General features: G+C 42.4%; 1 pseudogene; it reads left to right on the forward strand.

The window, feature by feature from the left end:
• Positions 1 to 1,595: 1,595 nt before the first annotated feature.
• On the forward strand, positions 1,596 to 3,937 carry LOC112810336 (TOX high mobility group box family member 4 pseudogene; annotated as a pseudogene).
• Positions 3,938 to 14,696: the final 10,759 nt, after the last annotated feature.

A 14,696-nucleotide genomic window follows, 5' to 3' on the forward strand; every position in this document is an offset into this window, starting at 1 on the left:
AAGTTAAACCTTTACCTTACACCATGTACAAAAGTTCATTCAAAATGCATGGAAGAACTAAACATAAGACCTGAAATTATACCCTTAGAAGAAAACATAGGGGAAAAGCTTCAGGACACCAGAACCACAGACAAAAAAAGAAATTAGATAAACTAGACTACATAAAATTTAAAATTTCTGTGCATCAAAGGACACAATCAACAGAGTGAAGAGACAACTCATGGAATGGGAGGAAATATTTGCCAAGGTATCTGCTAAAGAGTTAATATCTGAAATACATAAAGAACTCCTACACTCAACAACAGAAACAACCAAAAATTAACCTGATTAAAAAGTGGACAAAGCACTTAAATAGGGGCACCTGGGTTGGTTAAGCAGCTGCCTTCAGCTCAGGTATGATTTTATACTTTTACAGCTCAGGTCATGATCTCAGAGTCCCGGGATCGAGCCCCGCATCAGGCTCCCTGCTCAGTGGGGAGTCTGCTTCTCCCTCTCCCTCTGCACCCCCCGCTTGTGCACACACACACTCTCTCTCAAATAAATAAAATCTTTTTTTTTTTAAAAAAGCACTTAAATAGCTATTTCTCCAAAGAAGATATACAAATGACCAACAACACATGAAAAGATGCTCAACATTACTAATCATTAGGGGAATGCAAATCAAAACCACAATTAGTTGCCACTTCATATCCATTAGGATGGCTACTATAAAAGGGGGATGGATAGTAAGTATTGGCAAAGATATGGCAAAATTAGAACCCTTGTACACTGCTGGTAGGAATATAAATTTGTGCAGCCATATGAAAAATAGTATAGTGGCTCTTCAAAAAGTTAAAAATAGACCTACCATATGAACAGCAATTCCACTTCTGGATATATCACCAAAAGAATTGAGAGCAGAGTCTCAAAGATGTTTGCACACCCATATTTATAGCAGCATAGTCACAAGAGTCAATAAGTAGAAGCAACCCACGTGCTCATCAACAGATGAATGGATAGACAAAATATGGTATCTACATACAATGAAATATTATTCAGCCCTAAAAAGGAAGGAAATTCTGACAGATGCTCTAACATGATGGAGCTTGAGGACATGATGCTAAGTGAAATAAGCCAGTCACAAAAAGAGAAATACTATAAGATTTCACTGTTAAGAGGTATTAGAGTAGTCAAATTCAAAGAGACAGAAAGTAGAATGGTGGCTGCCAGGGGCTGGGGGGAAAGGGGAGTCATTATTTGATGACAGAGTTTCAGTTTTGCAAGATGAAAAAAGTTCTGGAGATGGATGGTTGTGATGGTTGCACAAAGTGAATGCACTTAACACTACTGAACAATACCTTAAAAGTGTACTATACACTTAAAAATGGCTAAGATGCCAAGCCATAAGATAAGATTTATCATATGTGTATTTTGCCACAATTAATAATTTAAAAAAGAAAGAAAAAACAAAAAAATTCCAAGCAGCCTATGTTATCACAACCTTGGATTTATCCTTATAGGCTTGTCCCCAGATATTAAATCAGTTCAGATGGTAAATTAATTACCTTCACCCATCCTGCATGCTGATGAAATATTAAAAACAAAAATTTGAACTGAGACGGTGGTAGCCGTTGTGTGAAGATGGAGTTTCCCGGAGGAAATGACAATTACCTGACGATCACAGGGCCCTTGCACCCCTTCCTGTCAGGGGCCGAGACATTCCATACACCAAGCTTGGGAGATGAGGAATTTGAAATCCCACCTATTTCCTTGGATTCTGATCCCTCACTGGCTGTCTCAGATGTGGTTAACCACTTTGATGACCTGGCAGACCCCTCCTCCTCTCAGGATGGCAGCTTTTCAGCCCAATATGGGGTCCAGACATTGGACATGCCTGTGGGCATGACCCATGGCTTGATGGAGCAGGGCGGGGGGCTCCTGAGTGGGGGCTTGACCATGGACTTGGACCATTCTATAGGAACTCAGTATAGTGCCAACCCACCTGTTACAATTGACGTACCAATGACAGACATGACATCTGGCTTGATGGGGCATAGCCAGTTGACCACCATTGATCAGTCAGAACTGAGTTCTCAACTTGGTTTGAGCTTAGGGGGTGGCACCATCCTGCCACCTGCCCAGTCACCTGAGGATCGTCTTTCAACCACCCCTTCACCTACTAGTTCACTTCATGAGGATGGTGTTGAGGATTTCCGGAGGCAACTTCCCAGCCAGAAGACAGTTGTGGTGGAAGCAGGAAAAAAGCAGAAGGCCCCAAAGAAGAGAAAAAAGAAAGATCCTAATGAACCTCAGAAGCCAGTTTCAGCATATGCTTTATTCTTTCGTGATACACAGGCTGCCATTAAGGGACGGAATGCCAATGCCACTTTTGGGGAGGTTTCAAAAATTGTGGCCTCCATGTGGGATAGTCTTGGAGAGGAGCAAAAACAGGTGTACAAGAGGAAAACTGAAGCTGCCAAGAAAGAGTATCTGAAGGCTCTGGCTGCATATAAAGACAATCAAGAGTGTCAGGCCACTGTGGAAACAGTAGAATTGGATCCAGTGCCACCATCACAGACTCCTTCTCCACCTCCTATGGCTACTGTTGACCCAGCATCTCCAGCACCAGCCTCAACAGAACCCCCTGCCTTGTCCCCTTCCATTGTTGTTAACTCCACTCTTTCCTCCTATGTGGCAAACCAGGCATCTTCTGGGGCTGGGGGTCAGCCCAATATCACCAAGTTGATTATTACCAAACAGATGTTGCCCTCTTCTATTACTATGTCTCAAGGAGGGATGGTTACCGTTATCCCAGCCACAGTGGTGACCTCCGGGGGATCCAACTAGGCCAAACCAGTACAGCCACTATCCAGCCCAGTCAACAAGCCCAAATTGTCACTCGCTCAGTGTTGCAGGCAGCAGCAGCAGCTGCTGCTTCTATGCAACTGCCTCCACCCCGACTACAACCCCCTCCACTGCAACAGATGCCTCAGCCCCCCACTCAGCAGCAAGTGACCATTCTGCAGCAGCCTCCCCCACTGCAGGCCATGCAACAGCCTCCACCTCAGAAAGTTTGAATCAATTTACAGCAACAGCCACCACCTCTGCAGATCAAGATTGTGCCTCCACCCACTCTGAAAATGCAGACGCCTTTAGTCCCACCAGCCGTGGAAAGTAGTCCTGAGCGGCCTGTGAACAACAGCCCCGAGGCCCACACAGTGGAGGAAACCTCTCCTGAGACAATCTGTGAGATGATCACAGATGTAGTTCCTGAGGTTGAGTCTCCTTCTCAAATGGATGTTGAACTGGTGAGTGGGTCTCCCGTGACACTCTCACCCCAGCCTCGATGTGTGAGATCCGGTTGTGAGAACCCTCCTGTTGTGAGTAAGGACTGGGACAATGAGTACTGCAGCAATGAATGTGTGGTGCAGCACTGCAGGGATGTCTTCTTGGCCTGGGTGGCCTCTAGAAATTCAAACACTGTGGTGTTTGTGAAGTAGTCCTTCCTGTTCTCCAAGCCAGTGAAGACTTATCTGCTGGGAACATGTCTAAGAGCCTCTTTTTAAAAAACAAGTTGGGCTTCAGGCTTCTGCCTGATCTCAACCCATGATGGTCCTTCGTGCTTCTCCCCTTTTCTGTCTCTTCATCAGGGGCCATACTATGGAGCAAGGCCATTGAGTTGGCTGTAATCTGGAATTGCTTTTTACTTTCAAGTACAAGCAGAGATACCAGTGATAATAGCAGAGAAAAGGGTAAAGGGAATATGAACAAGCAGAACATAGGGGTGGTGATGGTGGGGGGTTGTTTGAGGAAACTCGGTATAATTGTCATAGGACATGCCTAAACAATTATTAAAATGATGGGAGAATACTCAGCTTTGAGCCTAGGCTAAAACACTGTGTGCATCCATTTTAAAGGGGATAAAAAGTTGCATTAAAGGTTATCTCTTAAACAGGAACGATTGCTGTCACACCTATACATTGCTTTGAGAACAAAAGTTTTCAACAGGGCAGGCACCTTGGGCTATAGGGAAAATACTGTCACCTGGGAGTTCCTTATTTATTTCTTTACAAATAATGTTATTTCTGTAATCCTTGATCCTCCCTCTTGCACTTACCACAGTTTATGAGTGTAAAAGACAGAAGTCTATATCCTTAATATAAGAGGTTTTACCAAAAAAAAAAAAAAACAACAAAAATTTATACTGCTATTGGTTTACACTTTCAGGTTAATTCATGACTTCAAGGTGCATCAGAAATAGAAATTCTAAGTTAGAAAATCCATGTGGCATTATTACATAAAATTGAACACTCACATGTACTATTGTGCGGGTTCTGGGCCTGTTTGCCCTCAGATCCACTCCTCACAGTCCCTTGATGTGCTCGGTTATTTGGCTGGGTGATTGCTACAGGCTACACGTCTCAGGCAGCCATGTCAGCTGGCTTCCAGTTCAAGCAAAGGAAAGCAATGGAGGGAGAATGTAAAGCAGAAGAAGCAAGGAAGAAGCCAGGGTATTTCTCTCCCAGCACCCTCCTCCACCCTCACTCCCATCCCCATGTCAGGTAGCTTCTCCTGTGATGGCTGTAGCTTTCACATGGGTCCAGCTCCCACGCAAGAGGCCGGCCATGATTCTACAGCTTCTACAGGAGACCCTGGCCCTGGGATCTGGTAACACTAACACTTTGTTCCTCCTTCCCAGGAGTGGTAACAGCTCTCTGCTATTGTTAATTTTTGGCTTGCCTTACCATCTCTTGTTAGGCTTCTCAGCCATTGTTATCATACCGCTCAGCAAGAAAAAGGAACAAACTATTGAAACATGCAACAGCTTAGACCTCAGGGGAGTTATACTGAATGAAAAAAGCCAGTCACAATATGTTCCATACTGTATGATTCCATTTATATAACATTCTAGAAATGACAAAATCACTGAGATGAAGAACAGATTAGTGGTTGCCAAAGGTTAAGATAGGGGTTGGGTAGGGAGAGGGAATGAGTGTGACTATAAAGGGATAATATGAGGGCTCTTTGTGGTGAAGCAACAGTTGTGTATCTTGATGGTGGTGGCTACATAAATCTACATGTGAAAAAATTCAGTATGTGCACAGACAAACACAAATGAATGCACATAAAACTGGTGAAATCTGAATTGTCTGTGGATTGTACCAGTAGCACTTAACTGATTGTGACCCCATGCTGTGGTGATGTAAGATGTTACATTTACATTGTTATCATTTCTTTGGATAAATGCCCACCAGTGGAATTACTGGAATTACTTGTGAATCTATTATTATTCCAAATAAAAAGTGATTAAATTTTTAAAAAGAAACAGATTTCCTGACGTCTCCCTCTAATATAGACAGCAAATTAAGAACTTTTAGATGTTTTGTTGTTATCTAAGAGGTAAGCATAGTCAAAGTGGAGTTTAGCAAGAATGCTACTTGATATTGCCAACATAGCAGAGATAAATTAACAACATTGAACCAACATGGGTGGGGGTGACTTGCAGGGTAATGCAGAGGATGTTTCCAACGCATACCCTAACTGCCAATGACATATTCCTTGCAGTACTATAAAGGTAGGACATGAACAGGAACCAAAACCTCCAGGCCCTGTGAACAACTCCAAACGAACTCTGAGTTATGTTCTGGTTATTTTTGTTTATTCTGAGGAGGATGGATTGAGGCTTTCTCTTGCTAGAGAGCTATGCGCATACTGGTAGAGAAAAAAATGACTTGATTTTAAAATTCCCAAGGAGGGGGTTTCAATTTATCTCTCTGGTAATAGAAACACATATGTCCCTGGTACCATTATTTTCTCAATCTACTTGGAAAATAAACTTTTTATATCATCCAGCATCTTTAGCAAAAATAAGAGAACCAGGGGGCGCCTGGGTAACTCAGTCGTTAAATGCCTGCCTTCCGCTCAGGTCATGATCCCAGGGTCCTGGGATCTAGCCCAAAGTCGGGCTCCCTGCTCAGCGGGAAGCCTGCTTCTCCCCCTCCCTCTCCCACTCCCTTGCTTGTTTTCACTGTCTCTCCCTGTCAAATAAATAAATTAAAATCTTAAAAAAAGAGAACTAAAGAAATTCAAAAACTCATAATTATCAAAACTCTCAGAAACCCCAAGCTTTGCCCCTGCCCATGGTACAACAAGATCAATTCCCTCCAGGATCCTCAGAAGTTATTTCCTTCTGAGTTAACTGCTCCATGCATCTGGGAATTACTTCAATCCTAGATTGATCCCACTGTAAACTTATATGACTAATTTCTGCAGAGACTCGTATAATACCTCCAGACTTATCACCAATAAGAACAAGCTGTATTGCCAAAACACCCACCTAAGCAGCTCTGCATGATCTGATACCTGGAGATTTGGTTTTCTGGAAAAGGATCAGGAAAAAACTGCCCATAAGCCTCTACAAAAAGGACTTTTAACAAATAACTGACACAACAATAAACTCCAAGTTGTTGATCCCTGTGTTCATATTTCCCAAATAAGACATATATCACTTTCTCCTGAGTACTGGGCATCTAGTCCATTAGTGGACCTCACACTGAGGATTCTTAGCAATTCTCTTAGAAGTTGTTGACTGTGGGCAGCGTCTCTCCCAGATGATGGAACGAGATGCTAATTGAACAGCTTCTGCAGAAGACAATAGAACAAGATTGATTTTTTTAGTTCTTCAGTATCCTTTTCCATACCCTTTGTTCTCTTAGAAATCTTACCTATTATTGTCTTTAACACCCCCTCTTTAACTGACTAAAGTTTTCTTAATATGATCTTCTGTATCAGGGCACCTGGGTGGCTCAGTCGGTTAAGCATCTGCCTTCAGCTCAGGTCATGATCCCAGGGTCCTGGGATTGAGCCCCGCATGGGGCTCCCTGCTCAGCGGGGAGTCTGCTTCTCCCTCTCCCTCTGCCACTCCCCCTGCTTGTGCTCTCTCACATACATTTTTCTGTCAAATAAATAAATAAAATCTTTTAAAAATATGATCTTCTGTATATTCCATCATTCTATTACTTTTGCCCCCCAGTGGTTTCTCTTTCTTACCTAAGGAAAAAAAAATATGCTGCTGCATATTTCTCAGACCTTAGCTACAGCTCTGAGTTTTTTTTTTTCACAGATAGGTAGGCAATGCTTTATTATTTTACATAATATGCATATTATAAAAATATTAAAATCACCTATTAAATGTTATCTATCACTAACCTAAGTAAAGTACAATATACCATTTTATTTTATTTTTATTTTTTTAAGATTTATTTATTCGAAAGAGAGAGAGAGTTAGGGAAGGGGCAGAAGGAGAGGGGTAGAGAATCTTCAAGCAGATTCTCTGCTGAGCATGGAGCCCAAAGTGGGGCTCGATCCCGGGACCCTGAGATCATGACCTGAGCCGAAATCAAGAGCTGTCGCCTAACAGACTCAGCCACCCAGTTGCCCTACAATATGTCATTTTAAATTTATTTTTATTGGGGCGCCTGGGTGGCTCAGTCGGTTAAGCGCCTGCCTTCAGCTCAGGTCATGATCCCAGGGTCCTGGGATCCAGCCCCTCATCGGCTCCCTGCTTGGATGGGGAGCCTGCTTCTCCCTCTCCCTCTATTGCTCCTCCTGCTATCTCTCTCTGTCAAATAAATAAATAATTTTTTTTTAAAAAAGATAAATTTATTTTTCTATTTTTTTTAAAGATTTTATTTATTTGACAGAGAGAGACACAATGAGAGAGGGAGCACAAGCAGGGGGAGTGGGAGAGGGAGAAGCAGGCTTCCTGCCAAGCAGGGAGCCCAATGCGGGGCTGGATCCCAGGACCCTGGGATCATGACCTGAGCTGAAGGCAGACACTTAATGGCTGAGCCACCCAGTCGCCCCTTATTTTTCTATTTTTAAAGTATAGTTGACATATAATGTTATTATGTTAGTTGCAGGTGTACAACGTAGTGATTGGACAATTCTATACATTACTCAATGCTCACCACAATAATATGGCGTAGTAACCATCCAACAATATTACAGTATTTTTGACTGTATTATTATTGACTACATTCCCTATGTTGTCCTTTTCATCTGCATAACTTATTTATTTAATAACTGGAAGTTTGTACCTCTTAATTTCCTTCATCTATTTTGCCCATCCCCTCCTCCCTTCTCCTATCTGGCAACCACCTGTTTGTTCTCTGTATTTATGTTTCTGTTTTTGTTTGTTTGTTCATTTACTTTTTTTAGATTCTACATATGAGTGAAATCATATGGTATTTGTCTTTCTCTGCTTATTACACTTAGCATAACCCCTCTAGGTCCATCTATGTTGTTGCAAATGACAAGATCTTATCCTTTTATATGGCTGAGTAATATTCCATTGTTTATGTATATCACATCTTCTTTATCCATTCATCTATTGGTGGACACCTAGATTACTTCCATATCTTGGCTGTTGTAATGCTGCAATAAACACAGAGGTGCATATATCTTTTCAAATTAGTGTTTTCATTTTCTTTGGGTAAATGCCCAGCAGTGGAATTACTGCTGGGATTGTATGGCATTTCTATTTTTAATTTTTGAGGTACCTCCATACTGTTTTCCACAGTGCTTATACCAATTCACATTCCCACCAACAGTGCAGTGAGGGTTCCCTTTTTTCCACATCCTCACCAACACTTGTTATTTGTATTGTTCCAAATTTTTTTTAAAGATTTTTTAAAATTTATTTGAGAGAGAGAATGAGAGAGAGAGAGAGAGAGCACATGAGAGGGGGGAGGGTCAGAGGGAGAAGCAGACTCCCTGCTGAGCAGGGAGCCGGATGCGGGACTCGATCCCGGGACTCCAGGAACATGACCTGAGCCGAAGGCAGTCGCTTAACCAACCGAGCCACCCAGGCGCCCCTGTATTGTTCCAAATTTAACTCATTGCTGGATCTGTTGCCTCCCCACCTAATCCTGCTTACAAAAAAAAAAAAAATGTAATAGCTTCAGATATGTCAGAAGGTAGATTTCCTTCCACAAGTCCTTTCCGGTCTTAAGTTTTCCTCACATAATTAATTCCAAAGTTTGGTCCTATAAAATTGGACCTGAACAAAATGCTTTTGCTGAGGTCATTATATCTGTACCAGTTAAACCTAGGTTATCAGGAATGGGAATTAATGTTGGGGCTATTCTTACTATAGACACTCTAACCTACTTACAGTAATTGTGTAATTCCGCTCAAGGAATCTGTCCACCTCAGGAGTCCAAATATTGTATACACTTATTGTGATAAATGATATTTATCCCTCAATTCAACCTATGCCTCACTGGGGTCCTACTTCTTATTTAGACATCAAGCTTTTACCTGCTGCGGCACACTAACTTATCCTGCATATTCAGGGTGACTGTTAGAGCCTCTCAGATATTTTCAACTACCACCTCTCCAGTGGATCATGTTTTTCTGACAATGGTACCTAGAAATCTCTGAAATGAGACAAGAACAAGCTAGTCAGGAAAACTCCCAGGAGGGATAACCTACTCTCTTATCATGCATACAATATGAGCTTCACCTCCCAAAGAGGGATAATACTACTGGAAAAGATGATCCAAAACTTGTCTCTAACCTCAGCAGACATCATAAACGATACACCATCTACTCAGCAGCCAACAACCAATTTAAATTTAAATTTATTAACCAAGGGGAAAGTTATACTTTAGCAAACACCTCTTGCCGCACCTGCATAAATACAGGTCAAGTAGAAAAGTCTGTGACTCTGCTAAAAGAAGTCACTTGAATTTTTAAAAAAGACAACCTGGACTTTGGGACGTTTTCATTGCCTGGACTTTATAACCTGGGCCCCTGTCTTCAGGGCCTATTACAAGAAATAATAACCAGTTTGTTTCTGGTAATTTCCTGGAATGTAGATGGCTGATGTACCAAATTGAGACTTCAGAGTCTCAAATGCTACTGTGCAACCATCATTATGCCAGAGGACTCAACAACTCATGCTGTAACAAAAGGAAAAGGTGAGACCAACTAAATCTAACTATAGATGTTCTCTCCACAATCTCCTAATGAGCAACATCGTGGCAATGGTGAAGAGCTGGGTAGTAGACTAAAGTCCTGAGGCTGACTCCATCTGCCCTTGGCTAAGAAGGAGACGGGGAAAGAGAAAGCATCCTCTGACAGCCTAGAGCTGGCCTGGCACTAGCATCTAGGCTTTGGTGTTGATAGGAGCCCATATGACATAACTAGACTGTGGTTTTCTCTTGATGAACATAAACAAAACACCAACACAACAAGACAAGGCCACCACTGTGATGGATCAAGACAAAAACAAGACCATTTTATCATGACTGAACACAGACAAAAACAAGAACATTATCCAAACAGAAATGACCAAACATCCCCATCCTGGCTAATATGATAATTATGCTCCTTTATCAATTATAGCTTTAGTTTTGCTCCTTTCTTCCCACCTTTTAGATAAAAATTTTTAAGATATCCACGGGCACCTGGGTGGCTCAGTCGGTTAAGCATCTGTCTTCGGCTCAGGTCATGATCCCAGGGTCCTAGGATCAAGCCCAAGGTAGGGCTCCCTACTCAGTGGGGAGCCTGTTTCTCCCTCTCCCTCTGCCTGCTTGCTCCCCCTGTTTGTGTTCTCTCTCTCTCTCAGGTAAATTAAATACATGCATACATACATACATAAATAAAATTAAAAAATTTTAAGATCTCCAATCACAGAACTATCCCCACTTCCTCATAGCGTTCAAACCACAGCAAATCCCCTTTCCTTGAGCCTTCCCCAGAAACCTAACACAAGCTCAAGTCCTATGATAAGTCATTTCTAATATCTTCTTACTGAGATGCCCTACAATTTCCCATATGGTGTGGTCTCCCTCATTGCAATGAGTCAATAAACTCAACTTTGTTCAATTATAGGTGTATTCTTGGTTGCCTTTGACAGGAGGGCATTGTCACTGGAAATTAGCAATTGGCGTTTTTTTTTTCCCCCACTGAAAGATACTGATTTTTTAAAAAGTTAACTCAAGGGGCGCCTGGGTGGCTCAGTTGGTTAAGCGGCTGCCTTTGGCTCAGGTCATGATCCTGGAGTCCCAGGATCGAGTCCCACATCTGGCTCCCTGTTGGGCAGGGAGCCTGCTTCTCCCTCTGACCACCCCCTCCCATGCTCTCTCTCTGTCCTTCTCTCTCTCAAATAAATAAAATTTTTTAAAAAAGTTAACTCAAGGGGCGCCTGGGTGGCTCAGTCGTCAAGCGTCGGCCTTCGTTTCAGGTCATGATCCCAGGGTCCTGGGATCGAGTCCCACATCAGGTTCCCTGCTCCGCGGGAAGCCTGCTTCTCCCCCTCCCACTCTCCCTGCTTGTGTTCCCTCTCTCTCTGTGTCTCTATCTGTCAAAAAAATAAATAAAATCTTTTAAAAAATAAAAAAGTTAACTCAAAACAAGTTTTAAGCAGTCTGAAATTATACAGTAAGGTCTATGGGTTTGATTTGGCCTGAGGGCTGTCAGTTTGCAACTTTCAGTTGGATGATGTAAAGATTAATATAAAGATGAATAGTTAACAGCCATTAAGTACCTAAGCTGAACCAGGGATTGAACACACACTTTCACATGTACTGTTTTATTTAATGTTCTTTTCTACTTAAGCCATTCAGAACTCTCTGAATTCTATTCATGCTGTGCCATTTGCAAGGTTGCCCGCTGCATGTTTGACTATAAATGAGGTCAAATCCCTATTTTACAGGAAGATGCTGATGTATACCGGTTCCTTCCCACTGTGAGCCTGTAGCCATAGGAACTGTGATCAAGTACACAATAACACCTCCATGATCAAATCTCTGGGGAACAAAGTTCATTTTAATGAAGCTGGTCTGACTACCAGCAAGCCGGGGGACTTTCTGGGCTTCGCAGCAGTGTGCTGCCTCCTGACTTTCAGCTGGCTCTGGAGGAGGATAAAGCAGAGCTATCTCAGGTATGGGCTTATTGGGAGCTGGGACTGGGGCCAGGCAGGAAAAGGCTGTGGGGAAAATTCTTCCAGGCATGCTGTTCCCGAAGAGAAAGCAGGAGAAGGGCCTTGTGTACCAGGTCCCACGGTCTCTGAAGGCTTTACCAGTTCTGTGAGTATATGAATCGCGCCTAGAATTTAGGATTCTGCCATCACCCAGGGCATTGGTTAGAATCTTTCAGGACCCTTCCAGCACTAGAATCATAGGAGCAAGGGACCCAATTCTATGACAACTTTGGCTTGTGAAAGTGGGAGGAACAGAAAAAGCTTTAGGCTAGGTGCTGGAGTTTATACCCACTAACTCACTTCCCTTTCTGTATCCTTGCCATTTCGCATATAATATGTCCTTCCCTCTATTCTCTAAAAAGTCCAGGGACCTATGGCTTCCTCTGACTGCCTGAGGAGAGCCCTGGGAATCTTAAGCCCACCCAGCCCCTGCCTTTCCCCTTTGCTCTGCTCTGTGGACCAAGGTTTCTGCCTTAGTTTCCCTGAATGTCAAAACAGTTTCCCTAGGACTGGGCCTAGCCCTGACTCCTTGGCATCCCAGACTCCCCTGGACAGTGCTGGCCCTTGGAGTCAAGACTGTCTTCCTGTGCTCATAATGTCAGGGTGAGCCTTGCTGTAAGAAAGTGATTACTCAGAACCCCATTCTGAATATAGCCACTACATAGAGTCTCTGACTGCCCCTCATGTACTATGTGGATCTTAACAGCCTGAATCAAGATGCTTTGGGCACAGTCCAGTGCGCCATGGCCACATTGCTCAAGGAGTGGCTCTATGCCAGATCAGGTTCCCAGCCCAGATCTTGTCTTCTTTACCACCAGACCATTCTGCTGACAAGACATCTCTCTGGCCAAGCTGCTCAGTTTGAAAGAGATGACCAAAAGAGTAATGAGATAAAGACAGAGACAGAGACAGACAGAGAGGGAGAGAAAGAGAGAGATACTGGGACAGAGGCTCCTAAAAAAGATGTCATTTTTCAATCAATCAATCAATCACCTGAAGCATAATGGAGGGCTGCATCTCTTCTCCATCCTTGCCCAATATGCACCTTTGAAGCTTTTTTTATTATTTAGAAAAATTTTAATTATTATTGAAAAGCTGATACACATGATAAAAAATTCAAACAATAACAGAGTATGCCGTAAAAATGTTTCCCGCCCCCACCCTGACCTCTAATTCTCCTGTCTAGAGGCAGCCCCTGTTCAGAGTTTCTCCTTTATCTTTCCAAAACATACTATGCATATATAAGCATGTGTGTATCTAATCTCCTCCTTTTTGTGAAATACACATATTAACATACTATATATAGGTTTTCCTACATTATACTGTTTCCACTTGAATAAGCTCCACTTGGAGCTTATTTCCGGTCTGTACATGTAGATATGTCTCATCCTATTTAGTAGATGAATCATATTCTATTGTGACCCTACTGATGGGACAATTCCATTGGTTTTCTTTGTTTGTTTTGATATTATAAACAATGCTACAATGAATATCTTTGTAATGCATCTTGAAATACATGAGTAAGTTTGTCAGATAAATTCCTAAAGGTAGAATTCCTGGGTCAAAGGTTATGTCCACCTTGATAGACATTTTCACTCTGTCCTGCAGGGAGCTTAAATCAATTTAGACTCCCATCAACACTGAGGGTGGGCCCGTTCTCCCGTACCCTCACCAACGGGGTATTTGCAGACATTCAATCTTGGTGTGGCTTTATTAAAGTTTATTCATCAAAATAATCCATGTAAATTATTGTCAGGTCCTGACCTGAGCACAAGAATGTAGAAATTAATAGGACAGGTCCTAAACCTTGCCCTCATAATCTAGACATGCAAACTACAATATTATCTGGAAAATGCAACAACGGTACAAGGTACATAGGTAGCACAATGAAGGGAGGGGTTCATTTCATCTGTTTGAGGGAGAGTGGGGTTTGTTCACAGCTAGGGAAAACTTGGTGAAGAACCCAATATCTGAGATAAGTTTTGAAGAATTCATTTATTTAACAAACATGTGTTAAGTCTCTGTTATATGCCAGATACTGTTCTGGGTTCTTAGGATATATTATTGACATAAAGATTCTTGTCCTCATGAAGCTTATGTCCTAGTGAGTCAATAACGAGTAGACATAATGAATAAGTAAATTATACAGTATATTGCAAGGTGATAGGCACTATGGAAAAACAAGCAAAATAGTGTAAGGGGGATAAGGAGTGTCTATGGTAGAGGGGAATGTGAATAGTAATTTTAAGTAAGGTGGTCAGGTAGACCTTGTCAAGGAGGTGATTTTTGAACAAAGACTTGACAAAAGCAAGTTAGGAAATATCTAAGGAAAAGCTTTCCAGGTAGAGACAACAGCCAGCACAAAGGCTCTCAGGTAACTGTGGGCCTGGCATATTTGAAGAGCAGCAAGGAGGCCAGTGGACTGAGGCAGGGGCAGGCTAGTAGGAGCGGGGGTCAGAGAGATGATATGGGCCTTTGGGCCACTGAGACAACTTTGGTTTTTCCCCTAGGTAAAATGAGAAGTCATTGCATGGTTTTAAGCAGAGGAGTAACATGATCTTCCTTTAAAAAAAATTTTTTTAAAGATTATTCTGGATCAGGGCACCTGGATGGCTCAGTTGGTTAAGCATCCAACTCTCAATCTCAGCTCAGGTCTTGATCTCAGGGTCGTGAGTTCAAGCCCTGCATTGGGCTCCATGCTGGGTGTGGAGCCTACTTAAAAAAAAAA

This window comes from Callorhinus ursinus, unplaced genomic scaffold (assembly GCF_003265705.2).
Source record: "Callorhinus ursinus isolate GAN/ISIS: 27379988/994484 unplaced genomic scaffold, GSC_fseal_2.0 scaffold87, whole genome shotgun sequence".
NCBI classification, from domain to species: domain Eukaryota; kingdom Metazoa; phylum Chordata; class Mammalia; order Carnivora; family Otariidae; genus Callorhinus; species Callorhinus ursinus.